At 39.8% G+C, this 26837-nt stretch overlaps 1 long non-coding RNA gene across 1 annotated transcript; it reads right to left on the minus strand.

Annotated features, from left to right (window-relative positions):
- Window positions 1–611: 611 nt before the first annotated feature.
- Window positions 612–17208, minus strand: LOC137158337 (uncharacterized). The gene is made up of 5 exons (XR_010921376.1): window positions 17095–17208; window positions 16171–16292; window positions 9451–9572; window positions 8273–8436; window positions 612–743 (listed from the first exon to the last, which is right to left on the minus strand). It is a non-coding gene; the product is annotated as an uncharacterized lncRNA (long non-coding RNA).
- Window positions 17209–26837: the final 9629 nt, after the last annotated feature.

A 26837-nucleotide genomic window follows, 5' to 3' on the forward strand; every position in this document is an offset into this window, starting at 1 on the left:
GTTGTTGCATTTGTAGAAGTTTGTTTTTAGGACTTTTTCAAGCCTGAAGCAAATTATTCTTTTAACTAGTTCCTTTTGTCACAACCTCCTGAGAGTACATCACTAACCCATCCCCCACTTTCCAGCTTTTTGGGAATTAATGCTGAGTGGAGTATATTCAATAAAAAAAACCCCACCAGACTGGTCTAATTTGCAGTGTTTTCTACCTAAAGTTATTCTGTTTTTGACAGGTTTAGTGTGTGTAATGTTTATGTTTAATGCTGGATTAGGCACTCTGCATTTTACTGAGATTGGAAAAATTCCATGTATCCATCAAAGAATTCCAGACTTCTATTTTTAAAAGAGCTCCCCTCAACCTCCTTACCCCGCCCCTTCTGTTTGTGGAATTATAAAATGCTCTTGGGAGCTTTTTGGGGTGGGAGTGTGTGTGTGTTGTCAAGGCCAGTCACTTCCACTTCTTAACCCTTCACGTTACATAAACACAAATTAACTTCTTTGTGGCTATATGACACAATCTTATACCAACTGAAGTCAATGACAAAACTCATTGTTTTCAGTGGTACTGAATAGCCTATAATTTTTTTCTGCTGGGTGAGTTTTGTTCCACTTACTTTCAGTCCTTATTGGTGATGTTGGGATGGAGAGTGAGCTTTGAAAGTGATCAGCTTTGTCTATGATGCCAGCAAGCAGAGTATAAGCAGAGGTTCCAATTAACTGGCAAGGATCATGGTCTGAAGATATTTCTGCAGAAGGAACATGGAGGAATTCAATCAGGAAAATTTGGGGCTGCAGGAGTGTGATGGCCTTTCCTATGGCTTGTGATTAAAACTTCACACCCCACACCCTTGTGGCTCCAAATTTCCCATGGAGTAGCAGACTCTGCTTGGGAGGGCCAAGTCCACTCATAGGGACGGCCAAGTCCACTCATAGGGACCTGGGGTGGACAACAGGGCTGGGATTGGCCAAGTTGTGCACTGAAAATATTTCTTAAAAAGCCAGAGTAGAGTTAACCTGGTAAAATTGGCAGGACTTTTCATAATGCCCCATTATACAATTAAATAGAGACTTGCTACTGGAACATATAAGAATCATGTAATTTCAAGTTGGATTAATGTAGACCTGGAAGTCTATTTCTCAAAGGAATTTAACTCCTTCAGGCGTTCTTAATCTAGCACTCATCTAACGTGTTCTGTGGCAGTAAACTCAAAATATGTCAAATGAAAGGAAGGGCTATCACTCGTTCCAAAGCCCAGAAATTGTGTCTCATCCATGACACCCAAAAGATCCAACAACTTCAAGGCAGGGTTCTGTATCAGGCAATCCTTGAGGCAGTCTAGTCAGTTACTCATGAATGGGAGAACTGTGCTAAAGAAAGGAAGTCCAGGAAGAAGGAAGACAATGGGGAAACAATAACATGCTAAAAGTATGGCTTTACATTAGCAGTAGATTGAGGAGTTCTGTGTAGTGGCAGGGAGTTGCAAAAAGGCAACTCTAGTAATAATGGGAATGCTTTTTGCTCAACAGGTACTAGCAGTGACTTCAGCCATAACAAAGACAGACTGTCTTTGGATGTTAGGAGTAAGGCAACATCTATGCTCATTTCTTCATGGGCAGAATTAATTTGTGTGTTAACTCTGGTGACTCATTGTGTGATCTAGAGTTATAAATTGGACTCTCAATGTCCTTCCAGAATTAGTTGGGATCATGATGGTACACTGAATGTTGGGACCTGACACATGTTCAACAGGGAGATGTGGCCCACAGCTGAGCACGGGAACTGTATTTTAGAGCTCAGTTAGTGCTTGTTAACAACACACCAGCCAAATCTAGTTTCTAGACTCTAAACTACCTCACTTACTGAAGTGAAAGTTTCACTGGTGAGCCACTACTGTTCATCCTCAGACTGCATATATCTTAACCTTTTCAGACGTAGAAGGTTCTGAGCATTGTTTAAAATGTAGGTGAAGAACTGCATCTGTCTTCCACACAATAAGCAAGGCTTGGTTAAAAATTGCAGCCTTTTCATTCACTTGCTCCTGAGCATGGCATTATGTAATACAGCCCAATGATGGGGGGTAGTTTTGTTTTGTGTTTTGTTTTGTTCTTGGTCACTAGGATGTTCCTTGGTGAATATTGTTAGATTAGAAGCCATTCCTCATTCTGCAGATTCCTTTTTTTTAAATGTTCCCCTTTAATGTTTATGGCTATGTCCAAAAATCATTCTTGTTGGCTTACAAAAACAGCAGGAACTGCAGCATCACTCCATTTTAGGCTCTGAATTGTATTAGCCATTACATTGGTTCCACATGCTGCTAGGGTGGAGACATCATTTAAATTCCCAGCACAGCCAGTCAGGCCAGGAATTGCAACTCTGTGGTAAGTGGCAGTGACTTTCTAATTCTTGATTACATTATGCTAGAAAAGAGGATTGTTCCCAGAGCAATTTACCCAGAAGAAATAATGGAAATAGAGTTCCAGGATGACCTTACACCCCAGTGATCTAGTTGGCTGGAGTCTGTTATTACTCAGCTTCTCCATCATGGAGACCACAGTAGTCTCATGCTTTGTCATCACTACTATGTGGGTAGATTCTTGAGCTCACTGAATACTTTATATGATGCTATGTGTGCATATGGGTGGGGGGAGAGGGATTTATGAATGTGAGCAGAACAAGATTTGCATTTTACCTGAGCCAAGTTTTGGTTCTGTTAATGCAGATTTTAAAACTTGCTGTCTTTAGAGCTTTCTTCTTATCTATAAAGCTGTTTTTTTTTTTTTCCTGAGCCATTGATGCTGGGATGTGTTTTAAAAGAGTTCATTTAGGGCAGTATAGTCTTGGATCCAGGGAATGAATGTTGTAGAAAAACCTCTGTAGTGAGGCAGTCCTGTAATTCTGTTTCATTTCAGTACACAAAGCTTGAAAAGTTTTTCCTAGAAATGTGTAATGGGTCTGTCAGAAAGCACACCACTCCTCTTCCCAGAGTTTCCTGTTGAAGTCATTTAAGGCATTTTGCTGCTTTCATCTGTATACATACCGAGTACTTATAGGCCAAGTTTTTTTTTTTAATGGAATACAAGTAAAAAAGGTTTGCTCTTTAAAATCATCAATAAAGAGAGTTGGAAGTTGCTTGGTATGTGAAATTAGCTCAGCACTTATCAGTCTCATTTCCATTCTGTTTCCTCAATTGCAGTGACGTGGAGGTAGGTGTTTTTCTTGTTTAGCTACGGCTAAGAGCATATGTTTGCACTACCCCAAGGAGTTGGGGGGGAGGGGGAGGAGTTGTTCCTTACTTCACTTCTGGGCTGTCTGTTCAGGGCATGGGAGGTGACCTGGAAAGGCTCATGAATTCCGTTTACTGTGGACTCAGATCTGAAGATCATAGTAAATTCAGCCGACAATATTTGCTCTATAGGCCAGGGCCATAGTACAGTGGCTATTTAAAAATCTTTCCTCTCCAGGAATTGGCAAGCAGCCCTTTTACACTTACATGCGTTTAACCGAGTTTGTTCCAAGTTCAGCTCCTTATGCCAAAGGAACAGTAAACTTTTGTTATATCACTACTTTATTCACACTTCCAGCTAGATATAAAAACAATGGAAGGATGAATTTTACTTCAGTGTAGTGGGACTGCATCCCATGTAAGCTCTTTATTAAGGATTTAAGTGGGAGTGATGTGGATTTAGGGCCTTGTGCAGTCCATCTGTAATGGGTGAATTTCATCCTCCCAGCTTTCCCTGTTCTCTCCTGCTGTTCTTATTCTTACACATATGTACTAAATAGTGCTTTTCGTCCATGGATCTCAAAGTAATTGACAAAGGTGGTTGAACATTTATGTATTATACAGACATTTGAAAAAGCAAGTAATTGATAATTATCTAGTACCACAGTGCATTCCTGCTTTAGTCCATTGAATTGATATGAAATATAATATATGTATTTGCATTTACTATTAAACTGTTCACATGTGATGTGTATTTTGCTGAGTCTGCATGCCCAGCTGGATTGGGCATAGGATCTGGAGATCTGTCTCAGTAGGAGACTTGCTGAGACTAATTTACCTTTTATAAAGTGCCTTAAGAGCCACAGGTAAAAGGGACTTTATACAATGCTAAGAATTTTTGCTTGACAACAGGGTGGAAAAAATTCTTGTCACCTTGAAAATAGCTCTGAACTGAATCCAAATGCCTTGGGCTTAGTACAGCTATGTAATAGGGATGGTGCTGATGCACTTCTTGAAAGACATGGGACTATTGGAGATTGCATTCAACGATCTGACATCTGATCTGAAGAGCTTTGTTTTGTGTTAACTGAGCATAATTTTTCTCCAGCTAGTCCTGAATTCTTCTTGTGGCATCTCATTGCAAGGCTGTCAATCCCTGTTTACTTTTGTGGTAAATTAGCAGTCGGAATTAGAGGTGCATGGTTTGTTTTCACTGAGATGTGGATATCTTGCAGAAGCCAAAGCAAGCATTTGTCTTAGTGATTAGCTGACTGCAAAAAGATCAACCAGTCTGTTCAAAATAGAGGTGGGGCTTAGTCCTGACTAACATTTGAATGGACAGGATGTGCCAAGAAGGGGAAATATGTCAATCAGAGGTTGTTCTCTCTCATGATTTCTTTCGCTCCCCACTTCAGCACAGGATGTCCTAAGACTATTGCAGCAACAGATTAGTTTAGCAGCCCTTTCTGTGCATGTGTCTGTCTCTCTCTAAATGGCAAGCACACACAGCTGGCTGTGTAAGGCATGCAATGTATAGAGGTAGCAATAAAACCAGTGAAAGCAGTAAAAAGGCTTTCCCCTTTCGCAATAAAACATTTACAGAGTTGTTGACTGAGGGCGATAAGCATGTCTGTGGCTGTTTAGGTTAGGGAAGGATTGGGTGTGTCATGCAGGAGGATACTGTGTGTTTAGGTTTTGTCCCTTGGGAGTAGTTTAATATTTCAGGCACATTAGGGAACTCCCTCCTGCCCAGAAGTGGGCTGGGATCAGAAGTAGACATGAAAAAAACAAGACTAACGAAGCCTCAAAAGGGCTTGCTTACGTATTCCATAGTACCAGCTTTTTCTGGATATTTGTATAGAATCTAGCAGTGCCTGTTTCATGATTTTTCTTCTTCTTTCAATATAAAGTATACAAAAAGATGCCTGTCAAAGATACAGCCATCACAATAAGATGCAATGGAAAGCAATCCTGCTTGAGACGTCTCAGTGCACACCCTCTCGTAGGGAAGAAATGTGTGGTGTTACTGATAACTCTCCTAACAAATACTTTGCCCTCCCTAGGTGACTGACTGTGTGTGCGCCTATGCTTAGTTTGCATGTACCCTCCAGCAAATAGACCATGAACACTTGTTTCCTTAGTTTGCTGGCTGTGGGGAAGGAGGGTTACTCAGAGGAATTGGGTGAGTGACTTTACCAAAAGTATGATCAAAAGGTATAATTGTTATCTTTAAAACTGCTATAAGCAGATAAACAGCCTAGAAGGAGGGAGGAGGATATAGTTTTATCTATCAATACTTAAGAGATCATGAAGCAAAAAATGTCTGACAGTAAAGGCTAGGACTCCTACAATAATGGGCTAGGAGAATGGAAATTGTTAGAAGAGCAAACAGGAGCTGCCGGAGTCATTGCCACCATAATTATGCCATCTGGATGAAAAATGTGTGCAACAGCAGCAGTCCATCCAGAGGGACCGAATGGCAGCACCTAAAGGTAATCCATACAGTTGTCTAGTTGGACTCACACTTGATGCATGGAGTGTCCCTGAAGGCACTAGCCATCCCAAAGGGTACAGGGCTCCCTCCCCCAGCAGGAGTGGCTGGATGGATACACAGGGAATAGCATACTTGCATTTCTGTAGGCATTCTGAGTATTGAGCCTCCCTAGGCTTTGTCTGTCTCAGAGGACAATGGGCAGCTCTGCATACCCCCTTTGCTGAGCCCTATGTGCAGCTGCTGCATGGTACAATTCAAATAGCAAAGGCCACCTATGCTGTATGCCCACAGTGAACCTGTGGCATGCTGCATGTGGCACACACATCTGATCAAATGAGAGGAGGGAATCGGAAGTCAAGGACTCTCTCCTCAGGAAGCTCCTCTGAAAACTTCTTACTGGCTCGTGTAGCTGCCTTTGCAACATAATTTCTATTTGCTGCAATAATATTTTGCAGCAACTTGTAGTAATGTAATATTAAAAGGATGTGACCTTTATATGAATAAGAAGTGAGGCACCTGAACATTATCACTAGCTATAATAAAATAAAAGGCTATCGCTTCCTGTGCATCAGGCATAAACTACTGACTCGCTGGGGTCAAGAAGAAATGGCCCATCCCCAAGTATTGTACAAGCCGGATGACTTGGAGGGGTTGGGAAGGTACACCTCTTCTACAGCATGTGGCCTTGGTCAATATCAGAGACAGGAAATAGGAGGAGATGCAGCACTGATCTGTTCTCAGACATCATGCTCTAGTATTAGTAGGAACTGCAGCTTGCTATCAAAAATTCTCCCCCTCAAGACAGCATTAGAAATGGAAGGGAGAGTGACTGAATTTCATGGCTTTGAATTCCTCTTGTCAGGCTCACACAGGAACAGCCACCTTTCCAGGTGCAGCTCAGATAGGACTGAAAGCTAAACGAGTTTTAAATGCCATTTGAGGCCTAATGTAGAAGAGGCCTTTTGTTTTCGGGCTGCAGTTCGCCATTCTAGTTCACCCTGGGATACAAACCAACCCAACCAAGGAAATGGAGAGTTAAAACAAAACCCAGTTTCTGCCTAAAAGGCAGAGCGATACAACAATGGCTAGAAAATGTCTGCTGGCATTTTTTCACCTTTTTATCATCCTTAATACTGAGGTGGTTCGACAAAGTCACCAAAGTGACTTTGTTGTGTTAATGTTTCTGTTGCTTTTGAATGATGGCTATTAAAATGTTAACATTTGCCCACAGATACCAGAGGTTTTTCTGTATGCTTCTTTCCTGTGCTATGTTACCACTCTATTCTATTATTACCTGTCGCTCAGTTACCACTGTTATGGTGACTGATGGCAAAAGCTAAGGTTTCTTTTTAATAGCAACCCTGGTAGCAATCAAACCTCTCATATATCCTTGTACAATATGTCAGTACCAAACGTAGCATATGCCAGTTATATCATTAACATAAAGGTGGCCAGGTACAGTAGCTGCTTCTGTATAAGTAAACCATTAAAAGGAATACAAACCTCCTATTAAAAATGTAAGTGATGACTCTGAAAACACAGAGTGAATCACAACATATAAATAAATGCTTTTCAGTTGAAGTCTCTCCCTACTGAGCTGAAGCTGTATCGTTCAGCTGTTTAATGTCCTCAGCTAAGAAAACACGCACAAAATAACTGATTGTAATATATTAGAAGACTATGCAATTCATGTAGAGTATTGCAGTTTTACTGTAACTGAGCTTAAGTCTACACAAACTTTACAACTTCCTATAAAACTTATTTCCTCCCTTCACCCCCTAAGGATTTAGCCCATGTGAATTTATTTTCTGCATGTGGGTTATATTTCATCTGCTCCAACTGAATAACTGAAAACACACAAACGCTGTATGTATTCTTCTAATCTAAGTGCTGTTGTTGTCCCCAGCTGCCATCTACACTGATGTTCAAGTTTTACCATAAAGAGTACTGCAATAAACATATACATTGGAACAGCTTTGAAATTGTCCCATTTTATGTATGAATGCATATACAGGAATCCCTTCACCTACCACTGAAATGTAGCTAGCCTCCATGGTGAGCAGCAGAAATGAAGCCGCATGTAGCAACACTAAGGCTATCTTTACACTTACAATGGCACAGCTGTACCGCTGCAGCTGTGCCATTGTAAGGCCTCCCATGTAGCTGCGCTATGCTGATGGGAGAGAGCTCTCCTGCCGGCATAATTAAACCATCCCCAACAAGCAGCGGTAGCTATGTTGGTGGGAGAATGTCTCCTGCTGACACAGAACTTTCAACACTGGTGCTTTTGTCAGTGAAACTTATGTCGGTCAGGTGGGTGTTTTTTTCACATCCCTGATGGACAAAAGTACTAGTGTAGACAAATCCTAAATAAGTAACTACTTAGGGCAGGAAGTGAAGCATATTGAAACTGTAGTGGGAATTTCAGCTAGTAGAATGTATGATTGTGTGAACTGGAGTTTGGCCAGGATGTTGGATTACATTCCTGTTCTGGCAGAAAATGACTTAGGAACTTAAAGGATTGCAAGTATTCAGAACTTTGAGGTTTAAGTCTTACCCAAAATGATCAACACTGTTTTCTGCGCCATCCTGTATTTTCCAGGAAGAGCTCATATGAGCATCAGACAAGTCCAGCCCTGCATAACTTATGTGATCTGATGCGATCAGTCTGAGATGGTGCAGCAGCACACTTGAGAATGAATTGTTGCAGCAGCATTGTAGCTGGGTGGAGAGAGATGAGAGAGACAAGTCAGGTGAGGTCTGTTATTGAACCAACTTCTGTTGGAAGAAGGGACAAGCTTTGAGTTTCAGAGAGCTCTTCCTCAGGTCTGGGGAAGATAACGGAGGTGCCCAAGTGAAATACAAGGTGGGACAGATTATTAAACATAAAAGGTTCACAGGTTATAGGAGGCCGCTTAAAATCAAGTGGGCAATTAATACCCTGGCAGTCCTAGGACAATAGAAAGTTAGTGGGAAGGTTAGACAGTGGGTATGTTACAGATTTTCTCTCTTCTATGTAACAGTAAGCCATATGGATGTATCACAAATGGGTCTATGTCTAAATTTATATTCAAAATGCACTCAACCAGATCAAACATTATCAGAAAATAATTCTTGGTTATTGAAGTATAGCTGAGTGAATAAATAACATTTTAATTGAGCAACTTTTTCTGCTTGTAGATTGTCCCACAACACCTTAAGATTTTCTCAAGTCTATTCATTATTTTAAATTATTCACCAAATAACTTGTGCAAATAATTCTGAGGCTGCAGATTGCTTGTCAGCCATTCACTATAACTGATGTTCAAAATTTCAGCTGTACTCTTTAGTTCTAATTAGTTGCATGGATACAGTTTGGAAGTGTTTGAGATCAAAATTTAGTTTCTATGAATTTTCTTTTAATATCAATTTAGAGGCAGCTGTTGATATCCTTATTTATGTTGAGCAGTGCCTACCTTCAAAAAACATCCAATTGCCTTGAGTAGGATTATTTGCAGATTCATTATTCAATGTGAATAAAGGTATCCTCAAATAATTTTGCCTCTGAACTCATTTTGTTAGAATATTTGTGAAAAGCAAACAAATGAGGTGTGAACAAGGCTGAATTCAGTTCAGTTTTATTTGATCAAGTACTCATGGAAATCATTCTGAAAGTATTTATTTCATCACAATTGAGTTAATTTAAGAAATACACCTTGAGATTGTTTTATATAAAACTTTACTTTTTTTACTCACTGTGTAAGGGATCATTGGAGACTGTTTCCTTAGCAAAAAATCTCCCCACTTTCCTTTAGTGCTCATTTACGAGTTTGGTTGATATAAGGTTATTCATTAGTGCTGTAGTACTGACAGTGTACCTTTAGAAATATATAAAAATCAACAGCTTTCATAGCAGATTTAACAGAAAACATTACATACAGTTCATATATCTAAAAAGGGGAGCAGAATCCCCAGGTTTAGCTATATTATAAACTCAGACATTTTCTCTATGTATTAAACAAGGGGCAGTTTTTTAGCCAGACTCTGACTTTGTGAATCCAACTTTGCATCCACAACTGACTGTATTTGGAAAAAAGTAGGCATGTGGGGCAAAAATGGTGTGCAGCCATTTTGTGCATACCTATTCAATTTTTTTTTTAAGAATGGGGCAGTCACATGGCACAAATGGTTGGGCATGAAAAATTTGAAACGGATGCTGAAAATTGGGCTTTATCTAAAAATGTGTATGTACAAGATAAGCAGTTTAAAAAGGTCTAAACAGAGAATTCTTATTTCTAATGATCCTTAGGTCTAATGATCTTAGGATTGCAAACCTCAGCTCTATGGTCTTTAGAGCAATTCCTTTTGTTTGTCTGCTTTCCCTTAAAAAGAAAATGAAGTACATTTTAAAGACAGTTGTTGGATAGCAAACACATTTGTAACTACTCAGTGGCAAGCTTTCAAATTATATCTATTTTAAATAAATATAAACTTTCAGCAAATTTTGAGAGAACAAATCCATATAGTGTAAAAACAAATGTCCTTAGGTGACACCAAACTGAAAGAGAGTCACTTTTGACAGGCCAAAGGCTAAATGTGATTCTGCTTCTTGCAGGTGTGTTCTCACAAGGCTGGGAAAGTCTTTATTTTTGGGGGTTTCCATGGAAATGCTGGCAGACTGAAATGGAAACAAAAATATTTAAAAGGAGATTTTTTTTTTTTTTTTTTAAAGGCATGATCCAAAGATGACTGAAGTTTGTGGGTTTTTTAGAGCAGAAAGCAGAAGTGTTGTTGTATATGGATTTTGTAGATGTCTTTATTAAATCCAAAAGGAAGATGGAGGCACATTTTTACAAACTTGTGCATTTGGCAGCATAAAAAAGCCAAACACACACACTTCAGGAAAGTTCTTTTAAGTGTTAGCAAACATGGATTAGCTCTTTTAATCCATTTAAAGTTCTGTAAAATAGGCAGTTTTCTATACAATCAAAATAATACTTTCCCAAGGATGAAGTTTGTGACCACCAAAACTGTGACACAAACTGAGCAGATTTATTTTAATGTAAGAGAATTTGTTCATTTATTTTATATAAGGTCTTGTTTAATGATGTCCACTGAGACATTTTTTCCAGATTTGTGCCCCTTACCTGTAGTTTAATTAAAGTGCAGTTCTGTGAGAGGCCTGAGCGCTCATTCCTATAAGCAGAACGCCAATAGCTTCAGTGCGTGCTCCTTACAAGACTAATCCCAAAAGGGAGAAACAGCCTTTGTACTGAGGCTATTTTGTGCTAGCTGTGTTGCTGCAAGAGGCCTATCAGGCTCTGGAGTATACACCTGGCAGAGGGAGGCTCTCTGACAGGTGTATAGCCAGCTGTGCATTTCCCCCCTTTATACATGATCCTTAGTGCAGGAGGCTGGTGCAGTGTCCATATGGCTAGGGTAGCTTAGGTAAAAAAGTTAAGACAGACTTCAGAGATACTTTAGCAAGGATAGGAGGCTGAACTGGTCCCTAATATCTCCAGTATCAGGGAGGAACAAGCCACCTTCCCTTCTATCCCTGTGATGGATTCCCAAGTAGCCATCCACAACTAGCTGATCCTAGGCAAAACAAATGTCTTGCACATTCCCTTTCTTCAGTCTCAGAAGACAATAAGTAAGGTGATCAAGGGAGGAGGAAGCTGATAGCAGTGCTATTTATATATTACAGTGGGAAAATGGCATTTGCAAGTGCCGCAGTTGTAGGGTCCCATTGAAGAAAGAAAAAAATTCAGCATCTGTGGAAACTTCCAAAAATTGCCTGGGTGTGTGGAAACCGGATGTGTATGTTGTTGAATCAGGCTCTTAATTAGAGAGCATACAAAAGGATTTCTCCCCCAGTATACTTCCTTTTAAACAATAGTGTCACACCTGCTTTTCTGACAAGCCTGGTAGGATTTGATGTATTGTTTGTTTCCACAGCAATGTCCTGCTAATCAGCAATTGATCCTCTTCTTTTCATTTTAGTCTCTCTGCTGCCCAAATTTCTTCCAATTTACTTGTCATTAAAACAAGGATCTCCAAGTGACCCCCAATCATCTGCCTTTCCTGTCCATTCTTGGTTATGCCAAAAACTGTTAGTTCACAACAGGAAACCAATAGCTTGTGCTATCAGGAGACATTTCCTTCACAGCACAAAACGTCTGAGTAATAATTTCAAGCAAGGCTTCACCCATTTCCTGTGAAAGGAGGAAAGTTTGCCTATCCCAGTCCCTCAGAGCTCTCTGTTTCCATCCCTTCTGTGATGTAATGCCTTCTGTATAGGGAAGATGGATCATTTTCCCTTAGCAGCACTAAGTTCAATATCCTGTGTAAAGATTTGGTACAGCTCTTTCAACAATGAAATGTGTAACATTTACAAATAATAAAAATATCTGCTGCAGTTTATACATGTTGCATCTCCTTTTCAAAATAATTTAAGGTTCTGGAGTCTGGGGAGAAAAGCTACAATGGAAATAGAAGGCTTAAGATTTACACATGTTCTATTTTATTAAATGTTTTGCTTGTAAAGCGGAATGTTAGTGCTACAGCTGTAACTTATGCACATTTTTTCCAGTAGATGTGAGTGCTCAGCTAGTTATCAGAACACTTGCTAAATGCCAGAACACTAAGGAATGGAGTGATAATGACTGGTTATGTATATTACTCAAATACATGAGAGAGAGAGAGAGAAAATACTGTCTGACTTGACTCAACAAGTCACTTTTGCACATGCTTAAGTCCCTCCCTCAACAACAAAGCATTTAAGCATGTGCTTGCTTAAGTGTTTTGCTTAATTGGGATTTCATACAATGTTAAGGTGGCACAGTTAAAAATAATAAAATATCAGAAAATACAAAAGTTAAGGTTCTAGTGGCGGTGTGTGTGTGTGTTTTATGATGGATATTTTTAGACAACATTGTATTAAGCTATTCCTTTAGCAAGCAAATTAGGGATAGAAAATAGGTATGTTCTATGGAGCTAAATTATCATTTTGATTAAACCTAATTTTGCATTTTCTAGCCTTTTTATTTTTATTAAGCAACTGCAACATTAACTCACACTTATCCATTTAATTTGCTAGAGATTTCTTTAAAGAACCAAAAGGCTTGTGAGGGGGATTTTTCTTTACCCCATGCAGGCAAAAAGTGCCTAAGCCACTTCAAAGTGAAAAAACACTGAAATCTGAATAAGCTTTTAAGCCAGTTCAAGAGTTGATGGTTAACTGTTGCTTTGAGACAAACAAAGATAAGTGTGCAATTGGGGGAAGATGTATGCACAATTCAAAAACAGCTACAGCTATTTTGCCCAAACTCTCTGTGGGGAAAAAAAATCTTTTGGATGGAAACCAGACATCTCAAAAGGAGAATTTGTCAAAGTTTGAGGATGTGAGAATGGTCTTATCACAATCGTTTCTCTATTACTAACCGCAGCATTCATTACCAAGTAAAAGCTACAATACACAGCATCAATTCTTTTGAAGGCAGAAAACCTTTTATTATACTTGTGTCCTCTGTCTTGTTCTTTTATGTTATCTGAGCCAATAAAACACCACACCTCTGTTGTTTGAATTCACTCATTCCAGTCAAGACACCCAGCACGCTCAATCCTACTTTTTGTTTCCTTTTCCTTTCTCTTTAACAGTCTCCATCTGTGGTTCTCTCTCTTTCTCTTCCATGAGCTAGAAAGACACACCAAATACATACTCACACCTTCCTCAGCATAGACTCTGGTCATGTGTTTAGACTAGCTAAATAAACTGTTTTAGAACTTGTGAGAATGGTGCTTAAGTATAATCTTTGTGTTTGAACGCAGTTCTTGCTTGAAAGGAGTGAATGAGGTTTTCCAGGTGAAGGTAGACAGAACTTTAAAGCTTCACCTTGTACAGTCCACTTCTAAGGCTATGTCTACACTACAGTCTGTGTTGGCAAAACTTATGTCGATCAGGGGTGTGAATATTCCACCCCCTGAGTGACATTAGTTACACTGACATAAGCACTTGTGTGCACAGTGCTAGAAGCTCTCCCACCGACAAATTCATACCAGCTCATTTATGTGATTTCAGTGGAGTGAGGGCAGCATTTACCCCAAACTAATATCAGCCAGCAAAACAGTCACTGGGGAAAACTCCTAGAAAACACTATTCACTGCTCTTTCTAATTCTAACATACAACCAAATGTTGAGGACTTTTAATTAAGTACTTTTTTTCTCTGAAATTGACAGTGTACAGCAACTGTTGCTATTTGACTTTCGCCATGGGGGATTACAGAGCAACTTTCATCAGAGAATCTGACAGCATTTTATTAAGGTTAGAAGAGCCGAATATAGCTAAGCGACAAGGAGGAAGAGTACATCCTTCAAATATCTGTATGCAGACAGTTAATACCAAGAGAGAAAAAAATAATTTAGGGTGTTTACACAGGATGAAGATCAGAGAAAAGTTTCCTGCTAGTGTTCTCTATTAGTTCATAGGATAGTCTTCTGTGGAAAGTAGGAAAAGCCCAGATCACTTAGGACTTTTAAACATAAACTGATTAAGCATTAGGGACTACCTTGAACTGGCAGGGGATGACTTAATAGTTCTCTCTACGCTCCACCATCTCTAACTTGTGTATTAGTATAGATTCCTGCAGAATTTAACAGAGAATAACTTTTGAACAGAATTTGTAAATCATCCTATAGAATGTAATAGAGAATTACATCCCTCCGATCAAATTCATAGGTAAATAGTGCTTAAACCCATTTTACTCATAGATAAACAGAGTTTAGAAAGGTTACGCGTATTTCTATACTGGATAGACATACCTACGGTAGATTTAATCTAGCTAGCACAAATACAATGAAGCCGCAGCAGCATGGACTTACCCAAGTCCATGCTCTGAAGTCCATGCTGCTGCAAGTTCACTGCTACTGGCACCTGAGCTACCTAGACTAAAGCTAGCTCAGGTTTGTCTACATGTGCTGCAATCACACATCCTGATTTCTGTGTAGATGTAGCCTAAGAGGCTGACCCAAAGCCACATAGCAAATCAATGACAGTGACAGAACTGAGGGGTCCTTTATGCTAACCACTTACAACCACACATTCTAAAATGTAGCTTCTTCTCAAATGCATTGAATAATGGCAGGTGGTTCCAGACTTACCACTGTTACACAAGTCAAAGCTGGTGGTGGAAGCCCACTGTTCTCATTAAGGTAGCAAGATGTTTTCATGGATGTGTTTTGGGGTGGGGAGTTGGTGTAAAGAGGCCACAAGTGGTGCAAGCCAAATACACTGTGAGATGCTGGGAAGGAAGGAATGGCCGAGTACCCCCACTAAATTCACAGAGACAGGAAGTAGCTAATACCCGATGCCTGAAAATACCATTATTAAAAAGTAAGTCAAACCATAGTGATCACAGCCATGATGTGAACAACGTAGCACATATAACTCTTAGCTTCAAGTCATGTTAGGCTGCAGCACAGTCGTGGAAACTGGATATCTTTAAAACCTATATTCCATAACTAAGTTAAATCCTTCTAACAGCTTTTGTGCCAAAATTTCTCCTACATGTTCAGACTCCCATTATGTTTGACATTTTATTTCCACTATTGCAATGTCATCTTGTTTTGCTCATTCTCCCAATATATGCTGGCCAATCTACAAAACCAAAAATATAATGTTGATGTTTTATATTAGACTAGCATCATATTTTGACTACATCCATTCTGACACAGAGGGCTGTAATGCAACCAGCTGTTCATTATTAGTATGTTAAAGTCCCCAGTGAAAGCTTACATACTAACTATATGATTCAATGAAACTTTGGGTCATGTGAAAATTCTATCATCATATCACCCAAAATTCCCCTGATTTGTAAAATGTCAACTCACTCACCAGAAAAGTCTCATTAACACATCATCTGGAAGTGTAATTGTCTAAACTGATACACTGCACATTTTATATCTATGTCCTGTGTGCTACTGTAGTAAGGTTTCATTCCCTCTGTACTGTAGGAAACGGCTCTATGACACTTGAAATAAAATTGAAGACTGTTTCTTTTTCCACTCCTCCTCACTCTCTCTCTCTCTCGTAAAGGCTATTCCAGATTAACTCCCTATCTGGGCACTCTTTATTCCAGAATAAGACTGCTTTATTCTGAATTAATCCACCATGGAAGTTGATTCAAATTCCTCTTTAAATTCATATCCTACTTTAATCTTAAATTAACTTCCTTGTGTAGACAATCCCTAAGAGAAAACAGGGCAGGAGAGGCCATCAGTTACAAAAACCCCAATGCAAAATAATCCAGAATGATGATGAGTGTTTATGATAAAATAGAGAGGGAAAGGGTTGAGGGATGAGGAGGAGGAGATTAAAAAAAATTCAAGGACTAGGAGAGTTAAGGAAAAAGGATGAGAGCGATTTACTGTAAACTAAAACAAATCCACTGCAGACAGAAATATCAGTTCTGACAGACCTGAAAGAAGAGCTCTGTGGAGCTTGAAAGCTTGTCTCTTTCACCAACAGAAGTTGGTCCAATAAAAGATATTAGCTCAGCCACCTTGTGTCTCAGATCCTGGGACCAACACAGCTACAACACTGCAAACAATCCAAATAGTTGACTGTCACACACATGGAACCAAGTAATGGAATTTCCACCCACTTCCAAATTCAGCCGTAGTGTATCCCAGAGCCCAATGTTCAAATTTGGGAATTTAAGTTAGAATGCCCAGTTCCACATTTGAAAACTCACCTGTTTTAGGTACCTACATGCTGATTTAAGGGCTTAAATATGGAACCAGGTGCTCTTAGCTTTGGCAGCCAGGCTTGGAAATTGGACCCTGTGGGCTGGATTTTCAGAAGTATTGAGCACACACAACTCGAGCTGAGCTCAGTGGAAGCTGCTAGTGCTCAACACCTCTGTAAATTAGGTCCCATGTGTATCGATAGCCAGCTGTGTCTGATCTATTTATCTCTGACATATTTGCTTAATAACATACTACACAGACCATCTCAACTGATGGACAGCACTGAAAAGAACTTCCCTGAAATAAATGTGAGTAAGCTAAGGATGGACTCATTTATACTTATGCACTGACTGGCTGATCAGTAATAGGTACTAGCAGCAATGGGGTTGAATCTGCTGCTACTCTCTGGCTCCTGACTGGAGGATGTTAAATAAGCCAAAAGGGGAAGGGTCAATGGCAATTAGGAGGATAGTTTGAAATCCTGGGGGACCAACAGTGGAGGCACGTGTTGCTGGTGACTGCTCACAGCATCTGAGCTAGGACATCCAGAGCTGCTTGGGTGTGATCGGTTCTATCTTGGCTTAAGAACAACAGGGCTTGTGTGCATAGTATGGCTAAGAACATGTACACAGTGCAAATAAAGTACATAATACCTGGTGTTGTGACAGAGTTTCTGATGGCTTGCAAGGCCCCAAAATCTACCACTGAACAGCTGAGGGGAAACACTTGTGTTATAAGTGGGCTTGAGTTTCCGATGAGAGAAATTGTGAGCTGGTATTCCTGTTGAAACAAGTTGAAACAAATAGCTGAGAGATGTGAAGAAATCAAAGCTGTCCAGAAGGCACTAAAGGTGGGCCATAACATCGAGAGCAACTAGAAGTGGGCCAAAACAGGGCTGGATGCTTCTCAGAAAGGACTTGAAAACTGACCAAATCCACTCAGCTGGAAATAAAAACTACTGAGATAGAAGCTACAAGGTGTCCAAACAGATTTTGAAGTCCAGCTACAAAATGCTCAGTTGGGGTTGGCAACGTGGATTGCAGGTGACTGTCAGGTTGGCCACCACAGACCATAACATTTTCCAGGAAATAGACAAGAACCAATAAGTTTTGGCCAACTTGGAATGTGCTAACAAATGAGCTGCAGCAAGATCTTAAGGAACTGGAGTACTGCCTAGGCAAAAAAAATCCAGGAATTGCAGAAATGAAATTGATTCTTTTATACCTATGCACTGACTTACCTATACATACACTTCTCTTCAGTCATCAGTTAGCTCTTTGCAAGCACTACTATTACACAAACAACTTCAGTACAAGTTTTGCTTCAGTAAGGATTGCAGATTTGGGGCTAGATTCTCATCTGTGTTAGGACAACTTTATGCTACCTGTGCTAGTGGAAAGCTATCCTAATGCTACAGGAGGATCACCCCCAGACAATAGGATTCTTGAGTTGTATAGGATGAGGCAGGGGTGTCCCTGAGTCCCAGCAAACCCCAGTCTGGGCTCTAGGGACCAATGGTAGTCCATACAAGTTAGTGTAATCTGGCCCAGCTGTGCTGAGCGCTCCATGGCTGGCACTGAGAATAGAACTCTTTGGCTTTTCACTGTACAAGCTGTGAGCTATAGTTTTATACACATGCTGTCCTTAGCTCTATCACCCCAGAGGATAACATTGAAAAATCTATGGACAATGATGGGGGGAGTAATACCACATGGCCTTTCCCAAGTGTGTTTACATCACATGGCTTTGCCATGTTTACATTTCTTGACCATGAGCCCAGCTCAGCCTCTAGGTGACCTTGAGACTTGCAGGCTAAAAGAACCAGTGCTGGTACAGGTGGGTGGACCACATAAACACACGGAGAGCTAAATATAAATGATCTTAAATAAAGAAAAAAGTCTGTTCTATTAAACTGCATGGCCAGTCCTAATGACGGCACCTCATTATAATTCTGAAGGTTTTAGAAAGGCTTCTGTGCAGTATCTTCAGCATAGAGTTACCATGCATTTCAAAGGCTGAATGCAAAATCATACAGGGTCCTATTATTCAAATGCTTTAAAAAATGGTGCAACCTTACACCACTCACCAGTCTAGTGAAACATCCTGTGGCTCCTTGGAAGGCCACATACCAATTGTTGCAGAATCCACAGGTTTGAATGGGCTCTCCTCAATCTGCCTGATTTCAAGAAGCAAGGAGAATGGGGTGTTGGTCAAAGTAAGGCTGGTTGAGATGTACAAAATAGTGCCTAGAGTACGAAGCGCTTGGACTAGTGTCCCTATAATCCCCTCTCCTTCTTAGCAGCAAAAATTAGATGTGAAGGAAAAGTGGAGTGGAGACATGATGTCAAAAATGAGCCAGAAAGACCTGCAAATGTTAACCGCTTGTATCAAAACCATTGTCTCATTCCAAGACAAACTAGGAAGCTGAACCATGGACTTGCAACCTTGAGTGCCCCAGACAGCTCCAGGCTATGTCATTTGAGTGAGCACTGAGTGGACACCATACAGAGGTGTTTGCAACAAGGGTCATTTTACTTGTAGTCTAGTTTTCTGGTCTGAATGTTTGTATCTCACATAAACAACCAAGATGGATCATGAAAGGTTAGAGACAATATGCTACCTCGCATATAAATACACTGAAACTAATTCAGCCCCCGAGTTCCTATCGACACATATACACTAATTCCTGGTACATAAAGTCAAAAATAATTTTACAGGTTTATGAAACTAGGATTAAGACGCTTGTGTCTCCCACTGCCCTTGTCCCCTGCTCCACGATTTCAGGCCAAATTCTGGTCCCTTGGGCAAAGCCTCGATAAATGGGCTTTGAGCTATGGAAAGCTGCCCTTTTCCTCCCATTGCTGGTCACAAAGCACTCCTTCAATAATGGAGTTTTGTACAGTGGATGTGTAAAATCACAGGCCATCTAGTCAATCCCCTGCTCCACCATAAATTTCCCCTCCTTGCAGCTATAGAGGGAGCTGTTGAGAAGAACAGGAATTGGAGAGTCCCACTATCCAACTTCTGTTTAAGGAGCAGAGGAGAACAGAACAGACTGACTGATGTTCAGACCTTGCATGGCAATGGTGAGGTGAGCTTTTTCTCCTGAGTAAGAACCACAGGAATTGGTCCTTAATTTGGACAGGTCCAAATGACGTTTGTAAATCTGGGGTAACATGATTGGTTCACACAAGTGGTTTTGGAATCCTGAATCTGAACTCCCAAACGTTGGGGAGTTATTTAAACTCCATATCTGAACCCAGACTTGAATTTTTAGTTAGGCTTTTCTGTAGAAGGAGCTGAACTGGAAACCTCCCAACTCCTCATACCAAACATGCTCAAAATATGGGGAAAGTTCAAAATCCAGATCCAAACTCAGATTCAGATTTTGACTCATCTCTAGTTCTATCGTCCTCCTTACAAATAGGAATATTTGTTCAGCAAACTCTATATTAATTACTTTTCTCCAAGAAATACGCTCAACAGGCCACAAATATTTTGTTAATGGAATTTAATGGTGGAGTTACACTAGTTTGCACAGGGTTTTGCTGTGTTTTCCTAATGCTAAACCTGCTTTGGGCTAGTAGTCCAGCTGCACGTGTCTAGGCAATTAATGGAAGGGAATGCTCATAAGCAGTGGTCTTCCTATTACATAAGTAATTACAACTGGCCACATCTGTACCATATTTGAAAATTTCAAAAGTAGTGATGTGCACAGAGCTTTAACCCTAATAAGAATGACACAGTACTTCTTACCTCACTTATTAAATGGAAGTGGCAGCTGTGACTCAGACCCAATGATTAATCTGTGTTAACATTGATTTTCAAATCTGAAGGCTAGTTAAGTTCAACATTTTTACTGTCTTAAACACAGCATGCCCAGACATTTGTTTTTAGTCCTTAAATTATAATATGACTATCATTAATTTTGGGACAAATCCCCCTTTGCGTTGTGTGGCTCAAATGCAGTGAGACCCGTGCAATTCTGCTGCAGGCAGGAAGAATTTATACGTCACTGCATGCCATGCAGCCCACTTCCAAAGGGCTTCCTATGCAGTGTCATACAGGAACTGTCTGGGGCACTGGCAGGCTGGGGACAGGAATGGAAACAGGAATGGGAGATCCTCCAACCATTGCCTCTGGCAGAGCATCAGCCTTGGAAACTACTACAGCCCCAAATCATTGGAGTGGATCTCCATGCTGCTCCATGGCCTGGGAGAGAACTTAACTTTTCTTTGCTCCCGCTTCCTGCATGGAACCCCAGAACTGTGCCTTCTCTGCAAAGGGTTTTTTTTTTGGCACGATGCTACCACTGCTACAGTCCTGCCTGCACAAAGGCGCCCATTAGTCCAACTAAACCAGTGGGAGCACTGGTGGGAATTTTGTGCTAACGCTCCCTAGAGTAGACAAGATCTTGGGCTACATTCTGTGTACATTCTGTAGAACAGACAAGATCGTGGGCCATTATCTTTAGAAGTTTTCTTTCTGTGGAATAATTAGCTGTATAAATGAATAAATGAGAATAATTTTTCATGAAAAAAAAATCAACGATGGAGAAGTTTTTAATTCCAGATGTATCCTGGGAGATTGCCTATCCATGAAATAAATGTCCTAGATTGTCTTTATTTTAATTTCAGTTCACTTCATTTTTAAATAAAGAACTGAAGATGGATAACACTTGATGGAGCATTTTGGCAGAAAACACAGATGATTGTATTTATTGGCAACGTCGCTGTTCACTGAAGTAGAAAAAAAAAATCAAAGCTATTAAAAGGGGTCATATTCCAACCTTCTCCCAGGGGTTAATCTCAGTTTTAAAGTAATTTTTCAAAAAAGGTTTTACACTCATAAGGTTAATTGGAAACTGACTAAGATAATCATTGGTTTGATACCCTGCCACAGCACGTCTATCACTTCTCTCTTAGTGTTAATTTTTCTCAACATCCTTCCCTTACCAGTCTAGTAAAAGAACAATTTTAGCAGTGTTTTACAGACTGAGCCCTGATCTTATTCACCTGAGATACAGCAGCACTCAGCAGTCCTAAAACCAGCATAGCCAATCCTAGCAAGAGGATCATCCAATGTAGGAAAATCCTCAGGCAGCATAGAGTCTTTGTAATGCTTTATACACCCCCTCCCCATGCTTATTTTAGGGGGTGTAGCTGAAAAGGAGAGGGAGTATAGCCAGGACTGTACAGAATCCTTATAATCCCTGGCTGCTGTAATGACTTTTTGGAGCTTTTGGCAGCTGGCCCAAGCTACAGACCAGCCATGAGGTAGGTTTGGATTTTGAATACTCTCACAATTTGTGGCGGTTTGCATCTCAGACTGTGAAGTACATATATGAAAAACAATATGGAAAGCAGGCTGAGTAAGCAAAAATAGTGTGAGTTCTTTCACCTTTGGTCACTGGTCTGTGTTGTGACTGTTTGGGAGCCATTCGATGGCTTACATGAATGGGTTTGGTGGTTTAAATCCATTTCTATGTTGACAGGCCTCAGCAAACCTCTCCCTCCCAATGGATACTCACCGACAAGAACTGAATGGATGGGGCAACTGAACTCCTCTCTCACCCAGATGGTTGTTTACTGTTCATGTCAATCAACACCTTAGATTAACACTGGGTCAGTATTAGTCATCTGCATGTTTTCTACAGAGTAGGGAACAATATGCAACAAAGCTATTTCATTTTCAATGTAGAATAAATACAAAGCAGCCATCCACAAGCCCTGCCCCTGCTTCAAAAATTACAAGAACAAAATGCAATACAATCAGCCCACTCCTTCCCAGCACACACACAAATACTACCACCCTCGAATGCTGGCTAATAGCCCAATCCACCTATCCCTTGTCAAAGGCCTTGTGACACAAATGGGCCCTGCAGCATGGAGCAACTGCTTTATAGTTGCGTATATGGTTTTCTGGATCACACACTTTCAAGCAGCTGCCTCTTAAAATGTGAGAAAATAGTTGATATCCCCACCCTAGAGATTGTGGTTTTCCAAAACCACAAATTATGACTAGATATCAGCCAGGTTCTTTGGCTAGATTTTTTTTCTACACTACAGTACGTACAGGCTTATTTGATGTATAATGAATGAAATGACTGATTACACCTTTTACTCAAAGAAAAGAAATTAATACAAGCTAGTTTTATACACTCAGGATGGCCACAGAAAGCCAAGAACTTTGCAGCGAGAAATACCCTCATAAAAGATCTTTGCTAAATGGTTAAATACACTCATCATGAAACCGTGCCTGATAGAGGATCTCTGCACATTGGCTTGAAACTACAGCTGTAAGCTGTGCAAAGGAAATGACGACAGGATATAAAGGACTAGGGAATATTTAATATTTACTAAACAAAGATCTTAGTTTAATCACATATCCAGTCATACTGTAAGAATTTGACAGGAACAGCCTCTCATGCTTAGACATTTATGAGAGTCCATTGCTGTCATTTTGACATGAATGTGCAGTAAATCACACAGCACTGATGTTCTTCCTTCTCTTTTTTCAAATGCAAATTAAATCCTAGAAAGGCAGGAGCTAGCAAAAAGGTGCAACTAAACACCACAGCAGAGCCTAGAACACCATTTTCTATACCTTTGATGTTTTTTCCCTGACCTAGAATCATTTTGAGAAATTACTTCCAAATCCTGGTTGTTTAAGGAAATTCACTTTGGGAAGTCATTTTTCAATCTCAGATGAGCTTGAACTGATGTTTAAAATTCCAGCAAGATAATGGAAAGGTATTTTGCAAACTCATCTAATTCCAGATGGGCATTATATGATGTGGGAACCATCCAGAGCATTTTAAATATTATCGGGGGAAACGAGGGAGGTGGCAGGGAAGGATGGGACAAAAGGGGTTGGGTGTTCCCCAAACATACATATTATGTACTTTGCCTGGAAACCAAAGGAGAGTAGGGCTGGAGAATCATTATTTATATTATGTTATTTGTATTATGATAACACTCAGAGGCCCCCACAGAGGTTGGGCCACATTGTTCTAGGCACTGTACAAACGTAATAAGAGACAGTTACCTCTTATTGTTTATAGTCTAAACAAAGCAAATCAAAGGGCTAGAGAAAGAAATTATCATCACCATTTTAGATGTAAGAAATTGAAGCACAGAGAGGCTAAGTGACTTGCTCAAGGTCACACAGGATGTCTGTGGCAGAGCAGGAAATTAACCCCAAATCTCCCAAATCCCAGTCCAGTACCTTAACAATAAGGTCATCTTCTCTGAATGATCTCCAACTCCTTGTCCACTAAGAAGTTTGAATTTTAATTAATATATTTCACCCATTCTCTTGCCCCTTTTGTATTATTTTTCTGCGAACATTCAAGTGATCAAATTTTATTGACACAAACATCTGAGGTTAATGAGTTTCACAATCTTATACATAAACATTTGCAGAATCCTTCTTCACTTGTCTAATAAGATAAGATATAATTCCGTGTGACTCAATTAACCAATCACAGCTCAAATTGCAAAGAGTATATGAAAATATATGTATTGGTTAGTTAATATATTCAGGGAATTGTAATCTTGCAGTTATTCCATGAAAGAATAAGAAGCTAAATTCTTCTAGTTAACTATTAATTGCAACTTATTTGTTCAATTGTATGGATACCTTTTTCTCACTTTCAAAAGTGTAACCAAGCAAATGGACAAGTGGGGACAAAGCTCTGTCGTCAGAGATTGGCATTGCCTCTTCTTGTGCCAGTTTCTTCCCCTTGCCTACTACTCTTTGTTGCCATTTTGTTCCTCCCACTGAAATACTTTCCCATTGCTTAGATGCACATCATTGTTCTGCAATGTTTGCTTGTCCTTTCACAACTGACACTTGTATAGTGCAGTTTGAGCAAACAGATAAGCATATATTTGCTGGATGAGTATAAAAAGAAACACGCCGCCAGACTGCTGACTGTGACACCAGTGCAGAGTGACATCGCCTAAAAATAATGGTGAGTCAAACTTTCTGCACCTTTTTGGATGACTTTGAAATTTAGCTTAGTTTCAAGGTTTTCTTGTCTTTTCTTTCCTGGTCTTTAGAGTGTTGCCTGCTTTAGACTCACCATTAAATTCCAAATCAGCTCTCCTCTTAACAGCATGTATCCATTTTCTTCTCCTGAAAGCTACTAGGATGTCTTCCATAGGTTCAATAACCCGACACTTAGTACCCAATCCATAGAACCCTACTTCATTTGCATTTTAATGAAGAAGTCAGTCAGATAGAACCAACTGAGTCTCTTACCAACGCAGACTTGCTACATTTCTCCACAGCAGGCTGAGGATGTTTTTTCTCTCTATCAGGAGCTACAGGAACAGAGGGTTGTAATGTTTAATGTTTCTATAAGGTCTTAGTTCTAGTTATCTCTGCAAAAGGGCTTGATCTTTTCCTGGTTTGATTAACAGAGAAGACAGATGGGGGAGTGGAGCTACTTGTACCATTCAGCAATATCCCTAATTTTCTCAGACTGACAACCAGCACTGACTATATCATTTGTAGGAGGGTATTTACTTGGTAGTACCAGTCCAGATACACAAGCCACAACAGCAAAAGCAGCCTTATATTAACAATGGCCTCTATTCCAGGTTTACTTAATGGTTCAGAGTGAGAATCACACTGTCACCGCTGTGGTTATTAACTTTCTCTTTTATGATCTTATCTTTTCCTCATCTGAAACACCAGTTGAACTCAAAACTAACAGCCTGTTCCAAAGCCCACTGAAGTCAATGGGAATTTTTCAGTTTGCTTCAATGGGCTCTGGATCAGACCCTAAATACCCAACTGGCAATAGGATAAATGCTTGAGATTACACTGAGATAAGATGTAACACACACACACACACACACACGCACACGTTAGGAAAAATAAAATGAAACAAGAAGTTTATGGGGTCAACTTTGGGAAAAATAAGATACAGTCTTTTCCCCATGTTCTGAACGGTCTTAGACAAAATCCACTTAAGTACTGGGCTTGCTGCAACCTGCTTGTAGGGATTTTTCAGGAGTGAATATTCTGTTCCATGGCAGGTTAACTAAAAGAAATTCCTAACTTCAAAGTTTGTGTGAAGCCATCGATATGTTAAACAGGGATTCTACAAACACTCCATATCATGTACAAAACACTCCTTTTTCTCAGAATCAAATTCCTAATCTAGATAAGACTGAAGTAGAAGTCTTTTAAATAGAACCTTCTAGAACAGTAAAGAACATTGGCCATAATTTTATGTAGTCCTAAGATTTTTCTTTATGTTCTAACTCATCTTGAATCAGAACTAAATGAACAAATCCCAATGAAAGAAGAATTTAACAATGTGACCTCATAAATCAGAGACACAGTTCTGGGTGATTGTGGGTTACTGAAAGACTGGGAGAATCTATATGTGAGATTTTAAAAATATTTTTCTGGGATTAGGATGTCTCTAGCTTCAAAGTTGATTTCAGGTGAAGCCATATGGCTTAGTCTCTTAAAATCTGTCTTCAAAGAAATTTCAGGTCATTACTGTTTTGTAAACTCTGTTCCACTTCCAGGGAGTTTGTCATGTGCAAAATCTGTTCTCTTTCTCTCTCTGACCTATCCACTTTCCAGTGAATTTCACTCAGTATCTAATTGCTGTCAAATGGCAGAGACAGCGTTTTCTGTAAATAGCAGTCTTGTTCATAAACACTGAAACTGTCACAATGTCCAATTAAAGCGCAGCAAGTCAGGCACGAAACAGCAGCTTTCAGGATCAGCTTTAAGTGAACAGCCTCACAGTTTTCTTGGGATAAAAAAGTTTAAAGACAGTAAACTTTTTTTTTTTTTTTTAAATGCAGGCTACAATTCTAAAGTTTTCATTCACAACTACTCAAACATTAAGTATTTTTTACTCGCAACATTTATTTTGTTCAAGAGCTATATCCCAAACCCTACCAACAGAGTTTATTCATTGTAATAGCTGTAGCACCACCCATTCTCAGTGGTCACTGGTGTCAGATGTGTTTTTACTAACTAGACCGTGGAACCTGTAAGCAGAAAACCTTCCCACCCTTCCCTTCTCCTAAGCATCTGACAAACTGCAGTTTTAGAGTGGCACACCCAGCTTGTTATTGTTGAATTCAAATTTTAAAGGTGGATACTTTCTATATTTTTCTTAGCCTTTCACCCTTATTTAAAATACAATGTAGTCGAGTGACATCTGTGTATACTGGCAACCTCACATGAAGGAGTTTTCTGTAAATATCATCACTATCTTGAGTTGCCAACTTTGCTGGAATTCCTGTGTGACAATGGCAAAATCATTTGCGCCCAAACTTTTAAAAAAATGGCCTCTAACTTTGTTACTTAATGGCTTTCTTTTTTGAAAATGTGGGTGTTAATATCGTGGTAACCCCATTTT

Source organism: Emydura macquarii, unplaced genomic scaffold (genome assembly GCF_026122565.2).
Source record: "Emydura macquarii macquarii isolate MOO-44397 ecotype Brisbane River unplaced genomic scaffold, CSIRO-AGI_Emac_v2 contig_1644, whole genome shotgun sequence".
NCBI classification, from domain to species: domain Eukaryota; kingdom Metazoa; phylum Chordata; order Testudines; family Chelidae; genus Emydura; species Emydura macquarii.